The following is an 18,009-nucleotide window of genomic DNA, read 5'->3' as shown; positions in this document are numbered from 1 at the left end:
GGAATGCAAAATGGAACTCTGTGAACCATTAACTAATATTTTTAATTTATCTCTTCAAACAGGTGTAGTATCTGATATGTGGAGGATGGCTAATGTAATTCCTATTTTTAAAACAGGGGACAAGTCGTTACCGTCAAATTACCGCCCAATAAGCCTGACTTCAATTGTAAGCAAATTACTAGAGTCAATTATAACTGAGATTATAAGAAGCCATCTCGATAAGCATAGCTTGATTAATGATACTCAGCATGGATTCACGAGAGGCCGGTCTTGTCTAACTAATTTATTAACTTTTTTCAGTAAAGCTTTTGAGGCTGTTGATCACGATAAAGAATTTGATATTATTTACTTAGATTTTAGTAAGGCTTTTGATAGAGTTCCGCACCAAAGACTGTTAAAGAAAGTGGCAGCTCATGGCATTGGGGGAAGGGTGCTCTCGTGGATTGAGTCATGGCTCACAGACAGGAAGCAGAGAGTGTCCATAAATGGGGTTAAATCCGAGTGGGGATCTGTAACAAGTGGCGTTCCACAGGGATCAGTCTTAGGCCCGTTGTTGTTTATAATATATATCAATGATCTTGATGAGGGAATTACTAGTGAAATGAGCAAATTCGCCGATGATACAAAGATAGGTAGGATAATTGATTCAAACAGATATCAGGGAACTTCAGGAGGATTTAGACAAACTCAACACCTGGTCAGCAAAGTGGCAGATGCAGTTCAGTGTAGATAAATGCAAGGTTCTGAAGCTCGGGAGTGTCCATAACCCTAGCACTTATAAGTTAAATAATGTAGAACTTAGCCATACAGATTATGAAAAAGACTTGGGGGTTATGGCAAGCAGTAACCTTAAACCAAGAGAGCAGACCTGGCCTGGTGGCTAAAGCTTCCGCTTCACACACGGAGGGCCCGGGTTCGATTCCCGGCGGGTGGAAACATTTCGACACGTTTCCTTACACCTGTTGTCCTGTTCACCTAGCAGCAAATAGGTACCTGGGTGTTAGTCGACTGGTGTGGGTCGCATCCTGGGGGACAAGATTAAGGACCCCAATGGAAATAAGTTAGACAGTCCTCGATGACGCACTGACTTTCTTGGGTTATCCTGGGTGGCTAACCCTCCGGGGTTAAAAATCCGAACGAAATCTTATCTTATCTTATCTTAACCTCTACTAGTGAGAACGGCTGGATTAGAGAGGGACCTGACCTCCCAACATCTGCGTTTTTACTTCTACTAGTGACCTACGTCTCACCTCCTGGTGTTATATAAGGCTCCATCCTGTCACTTCAACTCCATATTGTTTCAGACTATGAAAAAATGCTCTTCTCCAGACTGAGGGACTGACCACCTCAAAACTTTAAGGGTGATGGACTGATTACATCGTCTTCAAGTCTCTTCTGCTTCTATCAACTTTTCTGTACTCGACTGAAGAAGCCTACTGTGTAGGCGAAACGTTTCGAAATAAAGATACCTAACTGTTGCATATGTGTCTTACCTAACAACCTGTCGGTATTTTATACCATTTTAATGTTCAGAGCAATGCCTAAGCGTACGTAATAAGGCAAACAGATTACTGGGATTTATACCAAGAAGTGTAAGCAACAAAAGTTCAGCGGTTATATTACAGCTTTATACATCATTAGTAAGGCCTCACCTAGATTATGCAACCCAGTTCTGGTCTCCATATTACAGAATAGACATAAATTCGTTAGAAAACATTCAGCGTAGAATGACTAAATTAATACATAGCATTAGAAATCTTCCTTATGAAGAAAGATTGAAGACCCTGAAACTACATTTGTTAGACGAAGAATGAGGGAGACATGATCGAAGTGTATAAGTGGAAGATGAGTATTAATAAAGGTGATGTGGATAGACACTTATGTACAGTTCAGGACATTTATTAAAGGAAACGTTTCGCCACGAGTGACTTCTTCAGTCCTAATACAGAACGAATGTTCTGTACTGTGAGTAGGTTTAGGTGTCTGAAAAGTGGGGGAGGGGAGGGTGCTGTCTTTCAGTGGATTACGTGATAATTCATACTGCGGCTTTCTGTTGGATTATTATTGGCTTTAGGTGTGCTGCTGCTGTTGATTCCCAGGCACAAATAACATAGGTGAGGTAGGGATAGATGAGTGAATAGTATAGTGTGAGAAGGGCTGATTGTGGTACGCAGTAACGTATCTTAGAGAGGATCCCAACTGTTTTGAATATTTTTTTTTTGTTATTTGTTGGATATGGGTGTTGAATTTCAGGTTGCTGTCAAGGTGCTGGCCCAGGAATTTGCCCTCATTATTGTCAATTGTTATGTTCAGCTGGGCAGCATCTGTTCTGTTCTAAACAGAATGTAGAAGGTTAAGTCAATATTAAGTGTAAGTATATTAGAAGTCATCCAATATGATATATTTGCTAGTTCTCCGTTGACAGTAGTGAAAGTTAAGACACTTGTACAACATCTGGTTATCTTTATTGCAGACGTTTCGCCATCCAGTGGCTTTATCAGTACAAATTCTTGGACATAATAAGAAAACAGAAGAACTATATACAAAAGATGAGGTAATCAGTCCCTCAGCCTTGGAGTTGGTGTTTAGAGCACCGTGGTTGTAGGGATTCTGAAGCAGAGGCAAGGAGACTGGCGCTTATAAAGGCGCCAGTGAATAGGGACGTGTAGCAGACACAACCGTACTAACGACATTTCTCTCACCCTGTGGATTCAACACTAATATAGTTGCAAAAGCCCATGTGGGAGCAACGTTATTTAAATTAAGACAGTTACATGTTGCAAACCTGTATGGTTGTTCACTGGGTACATATGTCTGGAGGTAGATGACTCGTTGCAGGAGATCACGTTGAAGCTGGGACTCGAGACTACTTCTTACAGAATAGCTTCCTTCGACACCTTCGGTGGCTACTTCACCCTCCCTCTCGTCTACCCTGGCAAGCTCTCTCTTCCCCAGGTGAGTAACTCTACCCAGGTGAGTGTCTCTACCCGCGTTAGTGTCTCTCCCCAGGTGAGTATCTCTCCTCGTTATCTCACTTCTCGTGCTGATGCACCCATGACAGTGACCCACTACACTGATGCTGATGTACCCATGCTAGTGACTCACTACACTGATGCTGATGTACCCATGCTAATGACTCACTGCAGATGCTGATGTACTCATGCCAGTGACCCACTACTCTGATGACTCAGTAGTCAGCAGTTGCTGATGCAACCACTTAACATCATCAGTTCAACACTGGTAAGAGATAGTTCCTCAGGTCAGGATCTCTGGCTGTCGTATACCCAGGAATGAACCACGGGTGCCCCGTGGCCTGGTGGCTAAAGCTCTCGCTTCACAGGGTGAGGGTCCAGGTTCGATTCCTGGCGCGGGTAGGAACATTGGGCGTGTTTCTTTACACCGGTTGTCCATGTTCACTCATCAGCAAAATAGGTACCTGGGTGCTAGTGGACTGGTGTGGGTCGCATCCTGGGACAAAACTGACCTAATTTGCTGGAAATGCTCAGCATAACAAACGGCTTTCTATATAGAAGTATGTCACTGATGTCAGCTATGGTCTGTATACCTTGTACATGTACTGGTAGTAAATAATAATAATTATTATTATTATTGTTATTATTATTATTACAGATGGCGGGTCCTGCTATACCTTCTAAACCCGACGAAAATATTGACCTACAGAGTTTCCCTTGCAACTCATTTTTTATTCTGGGCTTGAGATGTTGTGCTAGAGCACCTGGCTCCCACCACTCCCACAACACTCAACACTTGGCTCCCACCACTCCCACAACACTCAACACTTGGCTCCAACCACTCCCACAACACTCAACACTTGGCTCCCACCACTCCCACAACACTCAACACTTGGCTCCCACCACTCCCAAAACACTCAACACTTGGCTCCCACCACTCCCACAACACTCAACACTTGGCTCCCACCACTCCCACAACACTCAACACTTGGCTCCCACCACTCCCACAACACTCAACACTTGGCTCCCACCACTCCCACAACACTCAACACTTGGCTCCCACCACTCCCACAACACTCAACACTTGGCTCCCACCACTCCCACAACACTCAACACTTGGCTCCCACCACTCCCACAACACTCAACACTTGGCTCCCACCACTCCCACAACACTCAACACTTGGCTCCCACCACTCCCACAACACTCAACACTTGGCTCCCACCACTCCCACAACACTCAACACTTGGCTCCCACCACTCCCACAACACTCAACACCTGACTCCCACCACTCCCACAACACTCAACACCTGACTCCCACCACTCCAACACTCAACACCTGGCTCCCACCACTCCCACAACACTCAACACCTGGCTCCCACCACTCCCACAACACTCAACACTTGGCTCCCACCACTCCCACAACACTCAACACTTGGCTCCCACCACTCCCACAACACTCAACACCTGGCTCCCACCACTCCCACAACCCTCAACACCTGTCTCCCACCACTCATACAACACTCAACACCTGACTCCCACCACTCCCACAACACTCAACACCTGACTCCCACAACTCCCACAACACTCAACACCTGTCTCCCACCACTCCCACAACACTCAACACCTGGCTCCCACCACTCCCACAACACTCAACACCTAGCTCCCACCACTCCCACAACACTCAACACTTGGCTCCCACCACTCCCACAACACTCAACACTTGGCTCCCACCACTCCCACAACACTCAACACTTGGCTCCCACCACTCCCACAACACTCAACACTTGGCTCCCACCACTCCCACAACACTCAACACTTGGCTCCCACCACTCCCACAACACTCAACACCTGACTCCCACCACTCCCACAACACTCAACACCTGACTCCCACCACTCCCACAACACTCAACACCTGGCTCCCACCACTCCCACAACCCTCAACACCTGTCTCCCACCACTCATACAACACTCAACACCTGACTCCCACCACTCCCACAACACTCAACACCTGACTCCCACAACTCCCACAACACTCAACACCTGTCTCCCACCACTCCCACAACACTCAACACCTGGCTCCCACCACTCCCACAACACTCAACACCTGACTCCCACCACTCCCACAACACTCAACTTGTGTAAGATCTGTCTCCCTCCAGGGAGGCTCCTTGACCCTGGTCTTGGTCTAGGGAATTGGATATCTTCTCCACTTCCCTGTCCCACAGACGCTGTATAATCTCTACGTGTTTAGCGCTCCCTATAATAATAATGATCATAATCCTCTCTCCCCAGTTTGGCCTTTTTATCTATTTGTGTGTGTGTGTGTGTACTCACCTAGTTGTACTCACCTAGTTGAGGTTGCGGGGGTCGAGTCCGAGCTCCTGGCCCCGCCTCTTCACTGATCGCTACTAGGTCACTCTCCCTGAGCCGTGAGCTTTATCATACCTCTGCTTAAAGCTATGTATGGATCCTGCCTCCACTACATCGCTTCCCAAACTATTCCACTTACTGACTACTCTGTGGCTGAAGAAATACTTCCTAACATCCCTGTGATTCATCTGTGTCTTCAGCTTCCAACTGTGTCCCCTTGTTACTGTGTCCAATCTCTGGAACATCCTGTCTTTGTCCACATTGTCAATTCCTCTCAGTATTTTGTATGTCGTTATCATGTCCCCTCTATCTCTCCTGTCCTCCAGTGTCGTCAGGTTGATTTCCCTTAACCTCTCCTCGTAGGACATACCTCATAGCTCTGGGACTAGTCTTGTTGCAAACCTTTGCACTTTCTCTAGTTTCTTCACGTGCTTGGCTAGGTGTGGGTTCCAAACTGGTGCCGCATACTCCAATATGGGCCTAACGTACACGGTGTACAGGGTCCTGAATGATTCCTTATTAAGATGTCGGAATGCTGTTCTGAGGTTTGCTAGGCGCCCATATGCTGCAGCAGTTATTTGGTTGATGTGCGCTTCAGGAGATGTGCCTGGTGTTATACTCACCCCAAGATCTTTTTCCTTGAGTGAGGTTTGTAGTCTCTGGCCCCCTAGACTGTATTCCGTCTGCGGTCTTCTTTGCCCTTCCCCAATCTTCATGACTTTGCACTTGGTGGGATTGAACTTCAGTAGCCAATTGCTGGACCAGGTCTGCAGCCTGTCCAGATCCCTTTGTAGTTCTGCCTGGTCTTCGATCGAGTTAATTCTTCTGTGTGTGTGTGTGTGTGTGTGTGTGTGTGTGTGTGTGTGTGTGTGTGTGTGTGTGTGTGTGTGTGCGCGCGCGCGCCTCATATAGGAATTGCCTCATGGCTGTGTAGTTCCCTCATTAGAAGTCTGGCTTGTCACAGCCTTCCCATGCTGCTTCACTCTCCACTGTTAAATCTGCAAGGTATGTACAAAACAGGTATACAATACCGACAATATGAAAGTTAAGACACATGTGCAACATCTGGGTATCTTTATTGTAGACGTTTCGCCATCCAGTGGCTTTATCAATACAAATTCTTGGACATCAGAACTATATATAGTTCTGATTTCTAATTATGTCCAAGAATCTGTATTGATAAAGCCACTGGAGGGCGAAACGTCTACAATAAAGATACCCAGATGTTGCACATGTGTTTTAACTTTCATCTGCAAGGTATACAACACTCAGGACCGTGTGATCACTAGCACCGAGGGGCATTTCGTATATAATATCGCCTATGTCAGAACCACTCAGGGTGAATACCAGGTCCAGCTTTGCTGGTTCATCCTCTCCTATCTCTCTCTCTCTCTCTCTCTCTCTCTCTCTCTCTCTCTCGAGCATGTTAGTGCATGAAGTTTCTCATTACGACCTCCAGCATCTTAGCCCTCCACATCTATGGCCTTCCATGTGGCTTTAGGTACTTCCATTCTACTTGTGGTTAAAGCCACCGGTGACCAGCAACTTTACCTTGCTCATTTGGGCCCTTCTGGCCACCTTAGCTAGTGTAGCCACCATTGCCCTGTTGTTTCTATCATATTCTTGTCTTGGCTTTTTGCTGTTTAGTGGAGGGTTGTATATTACTCCTATCAACACCTGTGTCTGTGAGTGTGAGTGCAGTGTGTGTGTGTGTGTGTATTGTGTGTAGTGTGTGTGTGTGTGTGTGTGTGTAGTGTGTGTGTGTGTGTAGTGTGTGTGTGTGTGTAGTGTGTGTGTGTGTACTCACTTAACTGTGTGTGTATTTGCATCACCATCCAGGTTAAAGATTCTTACATAACACTATATATATTACACACAAACTATATATATTACACACACAAACTATATATATATATATATTACACACACACACACACACACACACAACTATATAAAGTGAACAATTGGTTTGTGTCGTGCTACAGATGGTGGAGCTGGCAGAGTGTGGGCAGATGGTGCCGAGCGTGTACAGTGTAGCTGATTGGCAAGTAACCAACAGCAGTGTGAACAATACCTTCACCATCCACGCTAACTACTCCTCCGTAGACTTGCCTGTGACGGGACAAGGGTGAGTACTGTGTCCTAGGAGGTAAGACGGTGAGCCCAGAGTGACAGTAATCTGATAAATTAGACATGTGCATCACTTGGGTATCTTTAATGAGGAAACGTTTCGGCACATAGTGACTTCATCAGTCCATACAAAGGAGAAAGGTGAAGAACAGGAATTTGAGGTAATCAGTCCCCTCAGCTTTGAGTCGATGTAATCAATTCATCAGTCTTGAAGATTGATGGACTGGACCACATCGACTCAAGACTGAGGGACTGATTACCTCAAACTACTCCTGTTCTTCACTGTTGCAAATAAGAAATTTTATAAAGAACTTCAGAAAGTGGTCTGTTACTAATTTTTTTCTTATGCAACAAGATTTTTGGATCCGAGTTAAACGTATTTTAGAGTCAAGGGGAAATAATTTCAACTGGGAAACTCCATAGAATAATATTCAAATTTATTAAAGTATTTAAATGCAATACTTTATCTTCTCTCTGTAGTTAATGTAACTTAATACTTTGTACAATAAATTTACCATATACATTTAGTTCAAAATCATGGAAATATCACATTAATAAGGAAGATTAATTATTCTTCCAGTTATTAAGTCTTCACCAACATTTACGTCTTTGTCTTAACAAGACTGTGTAACCTCAAACAACAAAATATACAAGATTCAACAAGACCTTTGAATCCGGCCGTAAAGTAAGCAGAAAGCAAGAGTTCGTCTGAGAAGACGTACCTCTATGGATTACTGAACTAAGAATATAAATATCAAAAGAATCTTTCAGAGTAATGAGGAACAAACTGAGTCAGCTCTAGAGGCTAATTCTCAAACCCATTCAAACTGTACACCGTAAGAGAGCCAATATACGATCAGTTGTCAAGGCTAGAGTTAGTTAGTTAGTTAAAGATTAGCCGGTATTCTCCCGGCCCGGGCCTTGTCCAAGTGGTGGCCCGGCCTTGGCTCCCTCTTTAGGGAGTGTCTGAGACCTAAGTCTCCCATGGGAGGAGGCACAAGTACCTCCTCATCTTTGGGACCAACTGTCCCCAGGCCTAGCCACAAACTAGGCCTCTCTGGTCTGCCATCCCCGCCCCAAGGGGGCAAATGGGAATGACAGTCTTATGAGCTAAAGGCTCGGGCTCAGGCACCTACCCTACCCTAGAAGGGTTAGGCATGGTGTCGATGTCAAGGCTAGAGCAGGGAGCAGACTGACTACCTGCCAGTCTGTTGACCTGTCGTCAGGTTGGATCACCTGACCCAAACGTCAGTCAGTCGGACAAACAATTGAACAATTCACCGGATGGTTCTGAGACTTAAGCTCTATATACACAAGAAATCCTACCTAACAATAATAATAAAATAGGGACAATACCATGGTATTTTTTATATATTAAACAGATAATAATATAACGCCGAAAGTCTCTATTTTAGCTATAAACGGGGACTTTCGCGCTATAATATTAAGTGATGAACATTTTCTCTTACAATAGTTAAATAACACAGGATGACCAATTTCCAAGATATAACATTCACCATTCTCCTTTGTATGGACTGATGAAGTCACTGTGTGGCGAAACGTTTCCTCATCAAAGATACCCAAATGTTGCACATGCGTCTAATTTATCAATATGTCGGTTCTCTGAACCATTCTTCTACTTGACATTAACCTCCTGACGGTGTGTTTACGAGTTACAGTAGAAAAGTCAAGAATAATGAGCATATTGATAGGACAATGACAGTCTCGGGCTAATACGAGGTGTTGAAATCAGTCAGACTGAGGTGGGGGACTTCGGTAATGCAATGAGGATGTCGTTAAGTATTCCAGAAAATAGATAAACGCTCGTACAATAATAGCAATCAGTTTATCAATTTGTGTTACTATCAAAATTAGTTGTTACTATCAACTAAAGTTGATATGAGGCTCTACAAGGTAGATATGAAAATAAATCAATTAACTAGAGGTCTGCATACAACACAAAGAGAAGAATCAAAACATGAAACAAAAGAAGGATGACAAGCGTCTTACTCTTCTTATTCTTAAACATTTCAATACACAAAGTCTATTTACACTAATTCTGACAGTGTTCAGTAATACTGATAATATTAATGATAGTTTACTGATATTACAGTGCTTATGTAATCACTACACTGTATTTATCCCTACACCTAAGTTAGATAAACTTTTGCTCAGTAAGTGTATGAAAGACGGGAAGGTACTTAGAGAATGACAAACACTGTGCATAGTTCCTTTGTATAAAGGAAAAGAGGACAAAAGAGAGTGTATAAGCAAAGGGGGAATAAACTTGTTGTATATACCAGACAAGCTGATGAAAAATTAGACACATGTGCAACATTTGGGTATGTTTTTTCTGTGGTCGTTTCGCCAACCAGTGGCTTTAACTAAACACCTGGTATTAGGCTGAGGGACTGATTACCTCAACTTCTACCGCTTCAGTCTTCAGTATTTATATTGACAAAGCCACTTGTTGGCGAAACGTCTACAGAATAAAGATACCCAGATGTTACACATACATATGTCTAATTCATTATCCTGTCGGTATTAAGTACCACTAATATACATCAGGTATAGTGTATGGTAGAGTTATTATTGAAATAATTAAGGGTAAGACGGAGAGCAATATCGTAGAAGAACAAGACTTAAGGAAGTGTTGGGAAGCCATAGACACTGAATCCTATAAGCAAATAATATTTGTATATTGGTAAGTAAATTTTTGTGGCATTTTTGGATTTAGAAAGTCATGTGATAGGCTGGATAGAGAAGCAATGTGGCAGATGTTGCAAGTGTATGGAACAGGTTAAGAGTTTTTAGGAGGATAGTGAGGCTCAGGTTAGTGTATGTAGGAGAGAAGGAGGTTATTTTCCAGTTAAAGAAGACTTATGACAGGAATGCGTGATGTTACCATGGTTGTTTAATATATTTATAAATGGGGTTGTAAAAGAAGTGAATGCTCGGGTGATGAGAAGTGTGGGATTAGAAGATGAAAAGTCTTGTTAGAAACACATAGTGGATTTATCACAAGAACACAGTCTCGAATTAGCCTTCGGCTCACACAATGGGGAGAACTCTTGATGCAAAACAAATGGTAACTTACTGATATTGATGTATCTTGGAGATTTGTGGGACTTTAGAAACACTGGGATTGCAAACAATCTCCCCCTTAATGCCACCCTGCAGTAGGAATATATGGTTCCAGTATATTTATGATACAAAAATTTACGCCAGTAAAACTGGCTAATGAGTGGACTGTATAATTTTAGATAATTTTAATTAACTCGATGGCATTATGCATTTTGATCTACTGTTTTCTTAATTAAAAACATCATTTCAATGAGTGAAGAACATATTACTTATCAGTTATTACCTCGGTGATACATCCTGACGCCTCCCAACACAAAGGCGACCTGAATATTGACCAATATCTACCTACTTACCTGTACTGTAGAGTTTAATACACACTGGGAGGCCTACATAAATTGATGAAAATTAGACACATATGCAACATCTGGGTATCTTTAATGTAGACGTTTCGCCACCAAGTGGCTTTATCAATACAAATTCTAGGACATAATTTGAAGACAGTAGAACTATATACAAAAGATGAGGTAATCAGTCCTTCAGCCTACTCTCTCTCTCTCTCTCTCTCTCTCTCTCTCTCTCTCCCTCTTTATATATATATTATAATCTATTTACTTTATTCCTGTTTGAGACAGAGGGCTTGAGATGAAGAAGGTAGACAAACAGGAGGTGTGCTTGCCTCGACCACTCCACAAGTACGTGTTCCTGACAGGTAAGCAGGTATCTTATAGCACAGCAGTGGAGACGTGCAGTATATACAAAGGATCACTGCCCAATATCACCGACCCGGACTTCCAGGCTGTTTTGAATAAGGTGAATTTCAGTCCTGTTAGGTGGAAATACCTCAAATGTTTGTGCAACACTGGTACAATTTATTCTAATTACATTTTGTTCCAAAATAACCACTGTGAAAACAAATATTTTTCTCAGAGGTTATTTTGCATATTATATCGCTTGCTTGATAGGCCAAAAAAAAATCTTCAAATTTTTTTTACAGAGAGGTAGACATATTTTTTTTTTAATTTACATTAATAAATACGTTCTCATTTTTTGATCAGCAGTTCTGATTCTCATTCCAGCAGTTCTGATTCTCATTCCAGCAGTTCTGATTATTGTTCCAGCAGTTCTGATTCTCATTCCAGCAGTTCTGATTCTCATTCCAGCAGTTCTGATTATTGTTCCAGCAGTTCTGATTCTCATTCCAGCAGTTCTGATTATTGTTCCAGCAGTTCTGATTCTCATTCCAGCAGTTCTGATTATTGTTCCAGCAGTTCTGATTCTCATTCCAGCAGTTCTAATTATTGTTCCAGCAGTTCTGATTATTGTTCCAGCAGTTCTGATTATTGTTCCAGCAGTTCTGATTATTGTTCCAGCAGTTCTGATTATTGTTCCAGCAGTTCTGATTCTCATTCCAGCAGTTCTGATTATTGTTCCAGCAGTTCTGATTATTGTTCCAGCAGTTCTGATTCTCATTCCAGCAGTTCTGATTATTGTTCCAGCAGTTCTGATTATTGTTCCAGCAGTTCTGATTCTCATTCCAGCAGTTCTGATTATTGTTCCAGCAGTTCTGATTATTGTTCCAGCAGTTCTGATTATTGTTCCAGCAGTTCTGATTATTGTTCCAGCAGTTCTGATTATTGTTCCAGCAGTTCTGATTATTGTTCCAGCAGTTCTGATTATTGTTCCAGCAGTTCTGATTATTGTTCCAGCAGTTCTGATTATTGTTCCAGCAGTTCTGATTATTGTTCCAGCAGTTCTGATTATTGTTCCAGCAGTTCTGATTATTGTTCCAGCAGTTCTGATTATTGTTCCACCAGTTCTGATTATTGTTCCAGCAGTTCTGATTATTGTTCCAGCAGTTTTGATTATTGTTCCAGCAGTTCTGATTATTGTTCCAGCAGTTCTGATTATTGTTCCAGCAGATCTGATTATTGTTCCAGCAGTTCTGATTATTGTTCCAGCAGTTCTGATTATTGTTCCAGCAGTTCTGATTATTGTTCCAGCAGTTCTGATTATTGTTCCAGCAGTTCTGATTATTGTTCCAGCAGATCTGATTATTGTTCCAGCAGTTCTGATTATTGTTCCAGCAGTTCTGATTATTGTTCCAGCAGTTCTGATTATTGTTCCAGCAGTTCTGATTATTGTTCCAACAGTTCTGATTATTGTTCCAGCAATTCTGATTATTGTTCCAGCAGTTCTGATTATTGTTCCAGCAGTTCTGATTATTGTTCCAGCAGTTCTGATTATTGTTCCAGCAGTTCTGATTATTGTTCCAGCAGTTCTGATTATTGTTCCAGCAGTTCTGATAATTGTTCCAGCAGTTCTGATTATTGTTCCAGCAGTTCTGATTATTGTTCCAGCAGATCTGATTATTGTTCCAGCAGTTCTGATTATTGTTCCAGCAGTTCTGATTATTGTTCCAGCAGTTCTGATTATTGTTCCAGCAGTTCTGATTATTGTTCCAGCAGTTCTGATTATTGTTCCAGCAGTTCTGATAATTGTTCCAGCAGTTCTGATTATTGTTCCAGCAGTTCTGATTATTGTTCCAACAGTTCTGATTATTGTTCCAGCAGTTCTGATAATTGTTCCAGGAGTTCTGATAATTGTTCCACCAGTTGGGTTAAACTCATTACACGTCTCTAGTCACTTAATGTACAATAATTTTTGCGTCTATTGAAGCCTCTCAAGTGAGGGTTAAGTTAAAATAGCGATGATATTCTTGTTACCGAGACATTCTTCTTTCTTGAGGGAAAATCTGTTTTTGAGTAACTTCCAATTGAGAATATGAGAATGTAAGAATGGAGGAAGACTGCAGTAGGCCTACTGGCCAATACTTGGCAGGTCCTTTTCAAATCCAGCCTCTCCTTCCAACTTATCTGATAAGTTAGACACATGTACAACACTTGGCTATCTTTACTGTAGAGACGTTTCGCCTCACTGTGGCTTCATCAGTCCATTACTAAGAAGAAGAATGAAGATCAGAAGGAGACTGGGGTAATCAGTCCCTCATCCTGGAGTCTAATTTATCAACTTGTCGGTTCTTTGAACTATTTATCAAGGGTAGTTGATGAGTGGAACAGTCTACCTAGTTGGGTTATTGAGGCTAGGACTTTGGGTAGCATCAAATTTAAGTTGGATAAATATATGAGTGAGAGGGGTTGGATTTGAGTGGGACTTGCAAATGAGTGGATAGAGTTATCAGACCTTATTTCTTGGGGAACATTAAAAATTGGGTTGGGCAAATGTTTTGTTAGTGGGATGGATTGTAAAGGACCTGCCTAGTACGGGCCAACAGTATTTCTCCTTAGATAATTATGAAAAACAAAATACAGGTGAGCTTTCTCGCTTAGTGAGCCAAAATTTTGATAAGCTTCGAATAAATTTAACTTCATTGTATCACTTGCAGGAGTTGAGGAAGAATCTAGAGAGTCTGATACGGTTCTACGGCGAAGAGGAAGGTAAAAAATGTCCCTCCGTACCTGCTCGTCTGGAGGAAGACGAACCAGTGATTTTGGAAGGCAGATGTGATGATTTAGTGGACTTCCTGGTGTGCAAGGTTTGTCTGCGACTCCCAGACTTGAAGTTTACTCTAATACTTTATTATGGACCTCATACCCATCCTGTGGGCGGTAGTCAAAAGGTTACAGAGGTACATAATGGGTCCAGGGAGTGTACCTCAACATTACAGAGGTACATAATGGATCCAGGGACTGTACCTCAACATTACAGAGGTACATAATGGGTCCAGGGACTGTACCTCAACATTACAGAGGTACATAATGGGTCCAGAGACTGTACCTCAACATTACAGAGGTACATAATGGGTCCAGAGACTGTACCTCAACATTACAGAGGTACATAATGGGTCCAGGGACTGTACCTCAACATTACAGAGGTACATAATGGGTCCAGGGACTGTACCTCAACATTACAGAGGTACATAATGGGTCCAGGGACTGTACCTCAACATTACAGAGGCACATAATGGGTCCAGGGACTATACCTCAACATTACAGAGGTACATAATGGGTCCAGGGACTGGACCTCAACATTACAGAGGTACATAATGGGTCCAGGGACTGTACCTCAACATTACAGAGGTACATAATGGGTCCAGGGACTGTACCTCAACATTACAGAGGCACATAATGGGTCCAGAGACTGTACCTCAACATTACAGAGGTACATAATGGGTCCAGGGACTGTACCTCAACATTACAGAGGTACATAATGGGTCCAGGGACTGTACCACAACATTGCAGAGGTACATAATGGGTCCAGGGACTGTACCTCAACATTACAGAGGTACATAATGGGTCCAGGGACTGTACCTCAACATTACAGAGGTACATAATGGGTCCAGGGACTGTACCTCAACATTACAGAGGTACATAATGGGTCCAGGGACTGTACCTCAACATTACAGAGGTACATAATGGGTCCAGGGACTGTACCTCAACATTACAGAGGCACATAATGGGTCCAGGGACTGTACCTCAACATTACAGAGGTACATAATGGGTCCAGGGACTGTACCTCAACATTACAGAGGTACATAATGGGTCCAGGGACTGTACCTCAACATTACAGAGGTACATAATGGGTCCAGGGACTGTACCTCAACATTACAGAGGCACATAATGGGTCCAGGGACTGTACCTCAACATTACAGAGGTACATAATGGGTCCAGGGACTGTACCTCAACATTACAGAGGTACATAATGGGTCCAGGGACTGGACCCCAAAGTTCTGATAGCTGAACAAGTTACTGTTGGTAATGAGTTATATACATGTTTATATCTGGTTACAATAGTAATGAGTTATTTATGCAGACATGAATTAGGTAACACACACACACACACACACGCGCACGCACACACGCAAAAGCGTGCGTGTGTGTGTGTGTGTGTGTGTGTGTTTTCAGAACGGTTTGTAATATGTCACTTAGGTTTAAATATCTTTTTTAATGCTCTGTGGATCATATGACACACAACATCAAGACTGCATGAGATATACACATCCAGTCCCATTCCTGTATATTACGAATTGGAACTGGTTGCAGGTACCTAGTGACTTACCTTTCAAACTTCTTTACAACAACGAGAGTGAGATAAACCGCGTCTTCTACCTGGTCCCCAGCGGGAGGCGACAGAGGTTCCTGTCAACGACAGGGCAACAGATCATTTTCACGGACTCTCCATCCAGCTTGTTGTTGATCGATGCTAACAACAAGACCATCGCCACGGCCGAAAACGATAATAAACAATTTATTGGACGATTCTTGTTTACTATGAGTGACAACATCACCTCCACCATGACTGCGGTCCTGACCGTCTGCTCTCAGGTAAGATGCTGGTTATCATCCTCACTAACTGCTCCCAGGTGAGTCGTTAATTATCATCCTAACTGTTCCCAGGTAAGTCATTAATTATCATCCTAACTGCTCCCAGATGAGTCGTTAATTATTATCCTAACTGTTCCCAGGTAAGTCATTAATTATCATCCTAACTGCTCCCAGATGAGTCGTTAATTATCATCCTAACTGTTCCCAGGTAAGTCATTAATTATCATCCTAACTGCTCCCAGATGAGTCGTTAATTATTATCCTAACTGCCCCCAGGTGAGTTGTTAATTATCATCCTAACTGCTCCCAGGTGAGTCGTTAATTATTATCCTAACTGCTCCCAGGTGAGTCGTTAATTATTATCCTAACTGCTCCCATGTGAGTCGTTAATTATCATCCTAACTGCTCCCAGGTGAGTTGTTAATTATCATCCTAACTGTTCCCAGGTAAGTCGTTAATTATCATCCTAACTGCCCCCAGGTGAGTTGTTAATTATCATCCTAACTGCCCCCAGGTGAGTTGTTAATTATCATCCTAACTGCTCCCAGATGAGTCGTTAATTATCATCCTAACTGCTCCCAGGTGAGTCGTTAATTATCATCCTAACTGCTCCCAGGTGAGTCGTTAATTATCATCCTAACTGTTCCCAGGTAAGTCGTTAATTATCATCCTAACTGCTCCCAGGTGAGTCGTTAATTATCATCCTAACTGCTCCCAGGTGAGTCGTTAATTATCATCCTAACTGTTCCCAGGTAAGTCATTAATTATCATCCTAACTGTTCCCAGGTAAGTCATTAATTATCATCCTAACTGTTCCCAGGTAAGTCATTAATTATCATCCTAACTGCTCCCAGATGAGTCGTTAATTATTATCCTAACTGCCCCCAGGTGAGTTGTTAATTATCATCCTAACTGCCCCCAGGTGAGTCGTTAATTATCATCCTAACTGCTCCCAGGTGAGTTGTTAATTATTATCCTAACTGCTCCCATGTGAGTCGTTAATTATCATCCTAACTGCTCCCAGGTGAGTCGTTAATTATCATCCTAACTGCTCCCACGTAAGTCATTATCATCCTAACTGCTCCCACGTAAGTCATTATCATCCTAACTGCTCCCACGTAAGTCATTATCATCCTAACTGCTCCCAGGTGAGTCGTTGATCATCACAGAAGAAGTAGAGTGCGGCAGACATGTGTTAACAATAAACCAAAGAAAACATTAAGATATGTCACTAACATGAGGGTTAACCAAGTTAACACTAACACAACCATCACATGACCATCCAATCCAGGACTGGATGGTCATGTGGGCTAAGGCGTCATGTGGTTGTAGCCCACCATGAGGCTGGCCAGTTCAATGTTGTTATTGATATTTATGTAAATATATATAATGACGTGCCGAATAGGTAAAAATTTGCTATTTTGGCTTCAATAACAGCGCTCTTCTTGCCGAATAAGGCAAGCGAAAATTTGTGTATGCAATAATTTCGCAAAAATCATTCTGAACCTAACAGAAAAATATATTTAATTGTGTTTGTTTATTATTAAATTATTGTAAACTTATCAGAAATATATTTAGTTGGAATAGGCTAAATTAAGTTGCGCTTGTTATAACAATGTTAGGTAAGTTTTCTAAGGTGCTTTTGGTACAAAATTTTTGATTTTTACAATAACATAAACGAAAAAAAAATCTTTAAACGTATAAAAGAAAATTATAGAAAGGACTTAATTTTAAATGAATTCTTGCTAATTAACAAATCTGACCCATTAAGTACGACATATATATCTCTAGCTTTAATATTCTTTGTGCTAAATTAGTAAATTTTTGCTGTATATATTGGTGATTGTCATTGTAGTCGGATGAACATACACTAATCGTATTGTGTACAGATCAATTCTAGGGTCAATACTGGTGTTCATTTTTTTTTTTTTTTTTTATTCGCCGGTATTCTCCCGGCCCGGGTCTTTTCCAAGTAGTGGTGACCCGGCCTTGGCTCCCTATCTGGGGAGTGTCTCGAGACTTAAGTCTCCCATGGGAGGAAGTACAGTACCTCCTCATCTTTGGGACCAAGTGTCCCCAGGCCTAGCCACATTCCCCGCCCTCACGGGGC

Source organism: Cherax quadricarinatus, chromosome 9 (genome assembly GCF_038502225.1).
Source record: "Cherax quadricarinatus isolate ZL_2023a chromosome 9, ASM3850222v1, whole genome shotgun sequence".
Taxonomy (NCBI): Eukaryota; Metazoa; Arthropoda; class Malacostraca; order Decapoda; family Parastacidae; genus Cherax; species Cherax quadricarinatus.
Note: the sequence above shows the minus strand (reverse complement) of the source record.